The sequence below is a fragment of the Ornithorhynchus anatinus genome, chromosome 6 (genome assembly GCF_004115215.2).
Source record: "Ornithorhynchus anatinus isolate Pmale09 chromosome 6, mOrnAna1.pri.v4, whole genome shotgun sequence".
NCBI lineage: Eukaryota > Metazoa > Chordata > Mammalia > Monotremata > Ornithorhynchidae > Ornithorhynchus > Ornithorhynchus anatinus.
Genome location: NC_041733.1, coordinates 2,000,098 through 2,012,830, shown reverse-complemented (window position 1 = coordinate 2,012,830; position 12,733 = coordinate 2,000,098). Strand labels below are relative to the sequence as shown.

The following is a 12,733-nucleotide window of genomic DNA, read 5'->3' as shown; positions in this document are numbered from 1 at the left end:
TAGTAAGAGCTCAATAAATACTATTGAATGAACGAATGAATACATGCCAGTCCGCCACTCTCTCCAACTTCAAAGCATTATTAAGGTCACATCTCCTCCAAGAGGTCCTCCCCAGTTAAGCCCTCTTTTTCCCTGGCTCATTCTACTTTCTGCATGGTGTATGCCCTTGGGTCTGTGTCCTCTGGACATTTCATATTCGCCCCAGGCCCAACCCCATAGCACTTACGTGCATATCTTTAAATTATATTTTATAGATTACGTATTTGTTCGTAGTCATGTCTAGACTGTAAACTCATTTGGGGCTGGGAACGTGTCTGCTAAGTCTGTTGTATTCTCCCAAGTGCTTAGTACAGTGCTTTGCACATAGTAAGCACTCCATGAATACCATTGATTAACTGATTAATTGAGGAGAGAGGACCTGCCTTAGGGTGTGGCAGGTTTTCCATAGCTTTTATTTTTTTCATCACCCCAATTTTGTTGTAAGATGACAAGCACTCCCTGCCCAAAGTGAAAGAGCCAAATGAGTCATGGGGGGGAGCGGCAGTGTTGAGGACTTGACAAGCTCCGTGCTGTGTCCAGACCCGATTTCCTTGCATCCACCCCAATGCTTAGTACAGTGCCTGGCACACAGTAAGCGATTAACAAATGTCACAGTTATTGTTATTGTTAAGAAATCTATGCCTCTGTTCCCAGACGAGAGGAACAAGGCCTTTGCGGGGAGATCCTCTGTTTCACGTACATGTACAAATGAAAATATCTCCGTATATAAGGTCCAAAGGAAAGAAAATAAACTCCCGTTGTACTGGTCTGCTCGGTCCTGCGGTCAGCTGAGGTGACCCGAAGGCAGGCAGGTTCGCCCCAGCCACACCTTCTCCAGATCAACCTGTCCATCCTCCAACAAAAACTCCTCAACGGTGGTTTTAAAGCAGCCCATCACTTTGCCCCCTCCTATCTCACCTCACTTCTCTCCTACAACCAGCCCGCACGCTTTGCTCTTCCGGTCCTAACTTTCTCACTGTGCCTCCATTGCGCCTGTCTCGCCTCCGACCACTGGCGCACGTCCTACCTCTGGCCTGGAAGTCCCTCCCTCTTCCAATCCATTACGCAGTTACTCTCCGCTGCTTCGGTGCCTTAACGAAGGTCCATCTCCTCCAGTAGGCCTTCTCAGACTAAGCCCCACTTTTCCTCATCTCCCACTCCCTTGTGCATCGTCCTGACTTGCTCCCTTTGCTCTTCCCCTTTGCCAGCCCCACAGCACTTTCATCCATATCTGTAATTGTATTTCTTTGTATTGATGTCTGTCTCCCCTAGCCAGGCTGTACGCTTATTTTGGGCAGGGAATGTTCATTCATTCATTCATTCAATAGTATTTATTGAGCGCTTACTACGTGCAGAGCACTGTACTAAGCGCTTGGAATGTACAAATCGGTAACAGAAAGAGACAGTCCCTGCCCTTTGACGGGCTAACAGTCTAATTGGGGGAATGTCACTTTTTTAAAATTGTGTTGTACTTTCCCGACTGCTTAATACAGTGCTCTGCATAGAGTAAGTGCTAAATAAATACTACTGAATGAATGAATGAATGAACTACACCGATGACTACAATGACTCCGGTGGATGGGAACCTGATTTTGCAAGCTCTGGACCCAAAAGGCGATGTCACGTGTACCGGGGAAAAGGAAGGCCGGCCCCATCGACGAGCCAGCGCTGCCGATGCTCCCACGAGACAGGAAGTCCAGTCCCAAGCGGTAAGTGAGAACTCAGGATGTTACAAGTCATCCCTCACTGCCCCCAACAGCCTTCAATGCCTCCATGGGAAAAGACTTGGGATTCTCACTGGTCAACAAAACCAGCTGCCCACTGGGCAGAATGGGACAAGGAAGTTGAACCAAGGGAAACAATAGGGGACAAAACGTCTACGTGACAGTCCCGCCTTCCCTATCACCCTGGCCAGTGGGCATGAGGACTAGGACTTGACTCATAGTAGTCCTTTGTGAAACCCTGTTTCCCAGATGAGGAAACTGAGGCATCCTATAGAGCTCGACTGTATGCTCATTGGGGCAGGAAAAGCGTCTGCTTATTGTTATTATAGTAATGATAATAATGATGATGAGGGCATTTGTTAAGCACTTGCTATGTGCCAAGCACTGTTCTAAGTGCTGGGTTAGATATAAGGTAATCAGGTTGTCCCACGTGGGGCTCACAGTCTTAATCCCCATTTTACAGATGAAGTAACTGAGGCATAGAGAAGTTAAGTGATTTGCTCAAAGTCACACAGTTGACCAGTAGGGGAGCCGGGATTAGAACCCACGACCTCCGACCCCCAAGCCCATGGTCTTTCCACTAAACCACACTGTATGGTACTCTCCCAAGCACTTAATACAGTGCTCTGCACACAGTGGGCGTTCAATAAATACGATTGAATGAATGAATGAATTAGGCCCAGAGATTTTAAATAACTTGGCCCGATGTCACAACGTGGGTCAGTGGCAGAACCGGGATTAGAGTTCGGTTCTACTCACCTCTGGGCCCGTGCTCTTTCCACTAAGCCACACTCCCTCGTCTGAAGTGTGCCCTTGGGCAAGTCACTCCACTTCTCTGTGCCTCGGTTACCTCATCCTAAAATGGGGGCGAAGACTGTGAGCCCCCCTTGGGACAGGGACTCTGTACCCGCCTGATCACCTTGTACCTTCCCCAGCATTTACTAAAGTGATTGGCACATAGTAAACGCTTTTCGAACACCACAATCGTCGTTAAATTCAATGTGCCGAAGAGAATCAAGATCGGCCGTTCAATTGAGTTCTCTTTAAAAGCTCTTCGGTGCCCGGCCAATTCACCAAAATGGCTCAATTCTCCATTAGTCACGGGCAAGAAAACCGCTTCATCATCTGTCACTGGCAACCAGCGATGGGGTGGAATCTCGTCTAGGACATATCCATTTATCACTATAATTATTACACTAGATTAGATACGCTAATACTGGAGATTAAATACATTAATGCCAAAACCCAGTACCTTGTGAGATTTTACACACTCATATTTCATCTGGGAGTTTGCTCATTTCTAGCTAGAACGGTGACGACCGGCTGGACGGGGCCGAGTCGGAGTGAGCAGGCCGCTCCAGGTGCCCTCCCCTTCCCCTTCCAAGGCCGCGGAATCTAGGTCACCGCCCGGCCCGGGGATCGGTAGAGACAGGCCGGTTTTGGGAGCCGGGCAGACACCTGGGTTCCGGCCTGTGGGAGCCGGGCCAGCAAGGAAGGGAGGTTTCTGACCGGAGACCCATCCACGTTTCCCTCCAGGTCGGGGACGAGCTGGTGGACGTGGGTGGCCAAGAGGGTGGCAGAGAGATCCCCGGATACCACGGGTCAGGGTGAGACCAAGGTGGACCGGGCCAGCCACCGGTACTAAAATCAACTCCTCCGCTCCGGGCCTCCGCCTTGAGGCTCGTTTGCCACTGAGCCGGGGGGCTCCGATGAGGGTCGGGGGGGGGGGGTCGGTCCTGTCCGGTCACATGGTCAGGGTGGCCCAGCCTCCGTTATCAGGGGAGGGTGGGCGAAGTTCTCCATAATGAGCCACCAGCCCCTGAAGGCTCGGGCTGGCCGCTCTCCACCCTGGTACCCAGCCCGGAGGAGTAGCCATCTGGACATTCATTCATTCAATCGTATTTATTGAGCACTTACTTTGTGCAACACACTGTACTGAGCACTTGGGAGACTACACTATAACAAGAAACAGAGCAATCCCTGCCCACAACAAGCTCACGGTCTCATCTCAGCCTAGAGCATCCGTGTCCGCTGTCCGCTCTGTCGCAGCTGCCTCTTTTTTATGGTATTTATTAAGCACTTACCATGTGCCAGACACTGTACTCTGCAACCTTACCAGGTTGGACAGGAGGCCTGTCGCACATGGGGCTCTCATACCTAAGCCCCATTTTACAGATGAGAACACTGAGGCACAGACAGTCTAGAAGGCGAGAGAGACATTTATATAAATAAATAAATAAATAAATAAATAAATAAATAAATAAATAAATAAATGAGAGGTATGGACAGCAAACAAGTGGAGGAGCTGGGATTGGAACTCAGGTCCTTCTGACTCCCAGGCCCGTGCTCTATCCACTAGGCCGTGCTGCTTCTCTGCCTCCTTCCTGGTTGAGTTACGGAATCTCTCTGGTTTTACCACCTGAATCGTTGCTCTTCCTCCGTCATTACGTGGCGAAGGCTTGATTGCAAGCTCCTCGAGGACAGGGATCACATTTTCTATTATCCTCTCCCAGGCGCTTAGCTCAGTGTCCTCCACCCAGTAGGCGCTCAGTACAGCTCAGTGCACAGAGCGAGAAACAGTGTAGTGTTGCGGAAAGACCGCGGACTTGGGAGTCAACAGAACTGGGTTCCAAGTCAGCTTGCCCGCTATGTGATCTTGGACAAGTCACTTCACTTCCTCTGGTCTCATCTGACCACGCTGGGAAAAGCAGCGTGGCTCAGTGGAATGAGCATGGGCTTAGGAGTCAGAGGTCATGGATTCTAATCCCGGCTCTGCCACCTGTCGACTGAGTGACTTTGGGCAAGTCACTTAACATCTCGGTGCCTCAGTTACCTCATCTGTAAAATGGGGGTGAAGACTGTGAGTCCCACGTGAGACAACCTGATTACCCTGTATCTACCCTAGCGCTTAGAATAGTGCTCGGCACATAGTAAGTGCTTAACAAACATCAACATTATTATTATTATCTGAAAATGGAGATTAAATATCTGTTCTCCCTCAATCAGTGGAATTTATGGAGCATTAAATGTGTGCAGAGCACTCTACTAAGTACTTGGGAGAGTATATTATATTGTTGGTATTTGTTAAGCGCTTACTATGTGCCGAGCACTGTTCTAAGCGCTGGGGTAGATACGGGGTAATCGGGTTGTCCCACGTGAGGCTCACAGTTAATCCCCATTTGACAGATGAGGTAACTGAGGCACAGAGAAGTGAAGTGACTTGCCCACAGTCACACAGCTGACAAGTGGCAGAGCCGGGATTCGAACTCATGACCTCTGACTCCCAAGCCCGGGCTCTTTCCACTGAGCCACACTGCTTCTCACTCCCTGCCCACAACAAGTTTACAGTATCTTATTTAGACTCTGAGTCCCATATGGGGCAGGGATAGTGGTATCCAACTTGAGTATCTTGTCTCTACTCAGGTGCTTAGTACAGTGCTTGGCACAAAGTAAGGCCTTAATAAATACCACGATTATTAATTATTAGTAGGCACCTGGTACCGAGCTCTGCACCCAAGAAGCACTCAGTCCAGAACTGAACCAAGTTGGCACCTGGTACAGGACTACACACACAAAAGGTTCCCAGTACAGCACTCCGCACACAGTAGGTGCCCAGTACAGTGCTTTGCACACAGCAGGCACCCATTACAGTACTCTCCACACAGTAGGCGCCCAGTACACGTGGGCAAGTCACTTAACCTCTCTGTGCCTCAGTTACCTCATCTGTAAAATGGAGATCAAGACTGTGAGCCCCACGTGGGACAACCTGACTCGCCTATGTCTCCCCCAGCGCTTAGAACAGTGCTCTGCACATAGTAAGCGCTTAACAAATACCAACATTATTATTATTATTACATGGGAAGTAACATAGCCTAGTAGACAAAGCACAGGCCTGGGACTCATCAGGATCCGGGTTCTAACCCCGGTTCCGCCACTGGTCTGCTGAGTGACCTTGGGCAAGTCATTTCAATTCTCTGTGCCTCGGTTACCTCATCTGTAAGATGGGGATTAAGACCTTGAGCCCCATGAGGGACAGGAACTGTGTCCAACCTGATCTACCCCAACGCTTAGAATAGCGATGGACACATAGTAAGGACTTAACAAGTACCATCCTCCTCCTCATTATTATTATTATTAGAGTGCTTGGCCCCCAGAAGGTACCGGTACATGAAGGCCTGGCTCTCTTTCCTACAGAATTTCTGGGAAAAGGGTGGATTTGCCAAAGGGAAAATGCTCTCTTTAGGAGCCGGGAGGAGGGAATGTGAGCCCCACAAAAGGAGCAGCACAGAGAGGCGACCGGCAGAGAGGATTTGCCCCTTGGATGCCCGCCCGGGACCTCGGCCCCACTCTCAGCAGCACCCACTCTAGGCTCTTGCCAGGGGAGGGGTCCCGAAGGGTCCCTCCCTAAGGTCAGCTCCTCGGCCCGCAGCCTTGGAATCGTCTTCTCCGAATAACGGGCCACGCAAAGGGAAAGGCGTCTTCCTTTGATGCTGATGAGGAAGTGCAGATTCATGTCACAGTCGCTGAGCCCTTCTGAAATCCGTGAGAAGGTGTAAATGCTGAGATCATTCTGTTTTTCCCAGCGGAAGGGCAGGGGGAGAGCTCACATGACAGGCACCGAGCATCTCGTCAGCCTCCGTGTGGAAGGGAGCTCATCCATCGGGAGGAGAGGCAGAGCACGGTGCCTCGGTTTGGAATTCCTCCGCCTCCCCGTGGCTTGTTCGTCCAAATCGCTCATTTAGTCGACCGGTTTGGCCGCATAAATGTCACCAAAAAAGAGACCCGCTGGAGGGCGAGTTCAGTTCCCTCATCTGTAAAATGGGGATTAAGACTGGGAGCCCCATGAGGGACAGGGATCGTGTCCAGCATGATTAATTTGTATCTACCCCAGCACTTAGTACAGTGCCTGGCACAGAAGAAGCACTTAAGAGATACCATTAGAAAAAGACAAGGCTTAGGAAAAGTATCACCCTTTTCTGAGGTGTCTTATTTGAGGTTGAGGAGTCCCTGGGGATGGAGACAAGAGAATCAATCAATAAATTGTATTTTTCAAGCTCTTACTATGTACAGAGCACTGTACTGAGCGCTTGGGAAAGGACAGCATAACGGAATTGGTAGACGTGTTCCCTCTCCACCACGAGCTTACAGTCAAGCACAGAGGGTCTTGCCGTATGAAGATATACCATCTAACCTGTCTGCCTGGAATTATAATCCTGGCTCTGCCACCCATCAGCTGTGTGACTTTGGGCAAGTCACTTCTCGGTGCCTCAGTTCCCTCATCTGTAAAATGGGGATTTACACTGTGAGTCTCACGAAGCCTGATTACCCTGTATCTACTCCAGTGCTTAGAACAGTGCTTGGCACATAGTAAGCACTTAACAAATACCAATATTATTATTATTATTAAAATTGTGGTATTTGTTAAGCACTTACTATGTGTCAAGTTCTGTACTAAGCACTAGATACAAGTTAATTAGGTCCCACATGGGGCTTACAGTCTAAGTAGGATGGAGACCAAGTATCGAATCCCCATTCTGTAGATGAGGGAACCGAGATACAGGGAAGTGAAGAGACTTACCCAAGGTCACCCAGCAGATAAGTGGCAGAGCCGGGATTAGAACCCAGCTCTTCTCCCTCCACGACCTGGGAGGAAGTCCTTTCTCAAGGATCAAGCGCAGATCTGGAAGTCAGAAGGACCCGGATTCTAATTCCAGCTCTGCCTTGGGCAAGTTGCTATACTTCTCTGGGCCTCAGTTACCTCATCTGTACAAAGGGGATTAAGACCGTGAGCCCCATGCGGGAGCCGGATTGTGTCTAACCTGATTAGCTTCTGTCTACCCCCAGTGCTTAGTCTGTTGCCTGGCACATAGTAAGCGCTTAGCCAAAACCATAAAGAAGTTCTGAGCGCGCAGTAAGAAGGGTCTTATTGCTAATGGCTCAGTGGAAAAAGCCTGGACTTCGGAGTCAGAGGTCGGGGGTTCGGAACCCGGCTCTGCCACTTGTCAGCTGTGTGACTGTGGGCAAGTCACTTGACTTCTCTCGGCCTGAGTTCCCTCATCTGTAAAATGGGGATTAACTGTGAGCCTCACGTGGGACAACCTGATGACCCTGTTCCTACCCCAGTGCTTAGAACAGGGCTCTGCACATAGTAAGCGCTTACCAACATTATTTTTAACGGGAGATGGATCACCTTCTTTCCTCTCCTCAAAACCGGGATCTGGGTTCCAATCTCCCTCCGCATGGAGCAAAGCTCTTCGATGAGCAGCTCCGAGCTCTAGGCCGGGTCCGATCTCTCTCGACTCCAACCCGGCACTCAGTCCGGCTGCCGAATATGGCCCTTCTCTCCCACTTGGCCTGCCCTTTCCGGCTCTTCCCCTCTCTCTGCTCTCCCCCGGTCTTTATGCGGTGGAAGCAGTCCTCTTCTTCCCTATCTGGCTCCTCTGGCCTATCCATTAGCGTGTTAAAGCCGGGCCTCGACTTAGCAAGGCACAGGGAGAAGGCATTTTGGCTTAGCGGATAGAGCATGGTCCTGGAAGTCTAATCCTGTGCCCATCCCTCGACTGCTGGGCGACTTTGGGCAAGTCATTTCTCTTCTCTGTGCCTCCGTTACCTCATCTGTAAAATGGGGATGAAGACTGTGAGCCCCACGTGGGACAACCTGATGAGCTTGTATCTCCCCCAGCGCTTAGAACAGTGCTTGGCACATAGTATGTGCTAAACAAATACCAACATTATTATTATTATTATTTGCTCGTATCCATCCCAGTGCTTAGTACGGTGCCTGGCCCATAGTAAGCACTTAACAAATACCATCGTTATCATTATTGTTAAGGGACATTGCTCAGGGAGCTTTCGTAGCCAACGCCCACAAGAGAGGAATGAAGGTCACAGCGCCCTTTCTCCAACCAAGAAAGGAATGATCTCACCAGGTTTTTCCAAAATACTACTTTAAAGAAAAACTTGCATCCGTTAAGTGCTTACAATATGGCAGGCACTTTACCGAGTGCTGAGGTAGATGATGATGACCGTATATGTTCCGTGCTTACGGTGTGACAAGCACTGTTCTAAGCCCTGGGGTTGATAGAGGTTGGACACAGTCCAGATCCCACATGGGCTCACGGTCTTAATCCCCATTTTACACATGAGCTAACTGGGGCATAGAGAAGGGAAGTGACTTGTCCAAGGTCACCCAGCAGAAAAGTGGCGCTGCTGGAATTGGAAACCAGGTCTTCTGACTCCCAGGCCCGAGCTCTTTCCACTAAACCACGCCGCTTCTCAAACTTGGCACGTTCTGTTTCTTGATGATGTCTCCTACTGAGAAAACGCTCACGCTCTGAACTGACATAACATGGACCTGTGACGATTATTATCCATGATTGATTGGGACGCTGCGGAGCTCCGTATCGCCCCTTTGTAGCTAGATAAGTTTCTCGGCATGGTATATTTTGGGTGGTTCGAAGCCACCACTGGACAGTCAGTCAGTTGCATTTATGGAGCACTTACTGTGTGCAGAGCGCTGTACGAAGCGCTTGGGAGAGTACGACACAATAATAAACAGATGCATTCCCTGCCCACAACGAGCTTACAGTAGACGGTGGCTTTTCAGGTAAGTCCCCCTCTAGGAGTCTGCTAAGATCCGCACGGACTCTGGGAAGACCGTTTACTCAAACAGGCTGTTCCGTTCAGTAGTTTGAGCCTGGAAATGGACCCCAAGGAGCCCTTAATTGAGAAAACTCCGTGTTCTCCTCCTCTGTCACGCCTTAATGAGCTATTCGGCTGGCAGGGTCTTCAGGAGATCCGATTAGGTTTGCTGTCTGAGTGTCAGAGAAGGGTTGATGTCCTAGAGGAAATCTGCTCAGTCGAAAGGATGAGTTTCTTCGGAGAAGATGGGACACTGGAGATGGGACGACTGTGGGAGTCAGGCCAGCCGGACGCAGGGAAGGTGTATCCCACTTCCTGCTCTGGAGGATGCCACCATAATTCCATGCGCCTGGCACCGGCGTTCGGGATGATGTGATGATGTCACACGGAAGCTCACCCCCGCTCCCAAACCTGGAACGTTTTCTCCCCTGGATCTTACTCCAGAGGCTGTGATCCCAAATCCCCGACCCCACCTGCTCTAGACTAGACGCTTTCAAGTCCTTAGTACAGTGCCAAGCGCTTAGTACATTGCTTTGCACACCGCAAATGCTCAATAAATACCATTGAATTCCCCTCCCAGTGGCCCAGGGGCCCTTTTTAAGGTATTTGTTAAGCACTTATTATTAGCCAGGTACTATACTAAGCTCTGGCGTAGTTGGACTACCCTGTATCTACCCCAGCGCTTAGAACAGCGCTCTGCACATAGTAAGCGCTTAACAAATACCAACATTATTATTATTATTATTATTATTGGACACAGTCCATGTCCCGAATGGGGCTTACAGTCTCAATCCCCATTTTGCAGATGAGGTAACTGAGGCCCAGAGAAGTGAAGAGACTTTCCCAAGGTCACACAGCAGACAAGTGGTGGAGACAGGATTAGAACCCAGGTCCTTCTGACTCCCAGGCCCAGGCTCTATCCACTAGGCCACGGTGCTTCTCTTCACGAGGTCCCCCGCCTCCGGCTCAGGGAGAGGGAAACCTGTCTGCCAAGTCACTTCACTTCTCTGGGCCTCAGTTCCCTCATCTGTAAAATGGGGATTAAGACCGTGAGCCCCCTGTGGGACAGAGACTGTGTCCAACCGATTAAGTTGTATCTATCCTAGCGCTTAGTACAGTGCCTGGCACTAAGTAAGCACTTAAATGCCATTATTATGATCAATATTATTAAGGACCTTCCCAGGTCCCCTCATTCCCGGACTCCCCAGATCTTTCTTCCTCTGATTTTTCAACGGCTGCCCCAAGACCACTGCCCTAACCTCCCCCTCGCCCTACAGTCCACTACACCGCCTCCCTTCCCTCCTTAGGGCACCCAGGGCGGTGGTCCCATACGTTTGCCTTCTGAAGCTGCTCCTGACTGGAAACTCATCCTCTAGACTTCACGCTCATTGTGGGTAGGGAATATGTCTGTTATATTGTTATATTGTACTCTCCTAAATGCTTAGTACAGTGTTCTGCACACAGTAGACAATAAGAATGATAAAAATACACTCAAAATACACTCAAAAATAAGTAGAGAAGCAGCGTGGCTCAGTGGAAAGAGCACGGGCTTTGGAGTCAGAGGTCATGAGTTCGAATCCCAGCTCTGCCACTTGTCTGCTGTGTGACCTTGGGCAAGTCACTTCACTTCTCTGTGCCTCAGTTCCCTCATCTGTAAAATGGGGATGAAGACTGTGAGCCCTACGTGGGGCGACCTGATTCCCCTGTGTCTATCCCAGCGCTTAGAACAGTGCTCTGCACATAGTAAGCGCTTGACAAATACCAACATTATTAATAAACACGATGGACTTATTGACCGACCTACTGACATTTTCTAAAAACTACACATCCTCAGAAATGGGCAGAAGAGCTCTTAGAGGCACTCTTGATAGCCTTAAAATATTAATCCTCCCGTTCCCTGAGAGTCAAGGGCTAATGCCAGATTGAACATATACTAAAATAAGGCAAACTACATTGGAGACTGATTGTCAGTCGGAGAATGGCGCGACTCAAGGATCCCCAGAAGGACAATTAATTAAGTCTAATGCCAGATCCAACATGACTTGGGCAGATGGAGATGTGAAAAGCAGAGATCAGCAAGGAGTGTCTGAAGATTCTTTTAGAAGCAATCCATTCATTTCTATTAATGTCTGTCTCCCCTCTAGACCGTCAGCTCATCTGGGGCAGGGATTGTGTCTACCAACCCTGTCATAGTGTACTCTCCCAAGCAGTTAGTACAGTTCTCTAGTCTGTAAGCTCGAGAAACAGCGTGGCTCAGTGGAAAGAGCACGGGCTTTGGAGTCAGAGGTCGTGGGTTCGAATCCCGGCTCGGCCACTTGGCAGCTGTGTGACTTTGGGCAAGTCACTTCACTTCTCGGTGCCTCAGTTACCTCATCTGTAAAATGGGGATTAAGACCGTGAGCCCCGAGTGGGTCAACCTGATTCCCCTGGGTCTACCCCAGCGCTTAGAACGGTGCTCGGCACATAGTAAGCGCTTAACAAAAGACCAACGTTATTATTGTTTTGGGCAGGGAAGTGGTCCGCTTATTTTTAGAGTTTGCTCTCCCAAGAGCTTAGGACAGTACTCTGCACACAGTGAGCGCTCAATAAATGCGACTGAATGAGTGAATAAATGCTCTGGGCGCAGAAAGTGCTCGACAAATACGACCGATGGATTGATCGGTTGAAGTATGGAAAGTTGACCTTATTAAGCTCTTACTGTGGGATGATACCTTAATGGTGATCCAGGGGCAAAGAGCAATGGCTCTGGGAATCAGGAGACCCCCGCTTTAGTCCCGGCTCGGCTTGCTGGGCTGCTGCCATCAGCGGCCGGGGGGATGGCGGCGGGTGGGAGGGGATTGTTTCTGAGCAGGTCCGCTCAGGAGGTGTCATGGGATGGACAGGCCCAGGAGGAATCCTGAAGAGGAGCTGGGAAATGTGGATGATTTTAAAACACTCAATCAGCTCTCTTCCTCAGGATTATCCTCTCTCTCTCTCTTTCTCTCACTCTCTCTTTTTATGGCATTTGTTAACTGCTTACTATGTGTCAAGTACTGTTCGCAGCACTGGGGTGGGTACAAGTGAAGCATCATGGCCTAGTGGATAGAGCACGGACCTGGGAGTCAGAAGGTCATGAGTTCTAATCCTGGCTCCGCCACTTGTCCCCCGTGTGACTTTGGGCAAGTCACTTCACTTCTCTGTGCCTCAGTTCCCTCATCTGGAAAATAGGGACTAAAACTATGACCCCCCCATGTGACCCCCACTATGACCTCCAAGCCAATTATCTTGTATCTATCCCAATGCTTAGGACAGTGCCTGGAACTTAGTAAGTTAGTAACATAATAACATAG

The 12,733-nt window shown here is 49.7% G+C and overlaps 1 protein-coding gene across 1 annotated transcript in view; it reads right to left on the bottom strand.

The window, feature by feature from the left end:
* Positions 1-12,733, bottom strand: part of LOC120638467 (connector enhancer of kinase suppressor of ras 2-like) — a 139,325-nt gene that overhangs the window by 50,579 nt on the left and 76,013 nt on the right. The gene's annotated exons all lie outside the window — the stretch shown is intronic.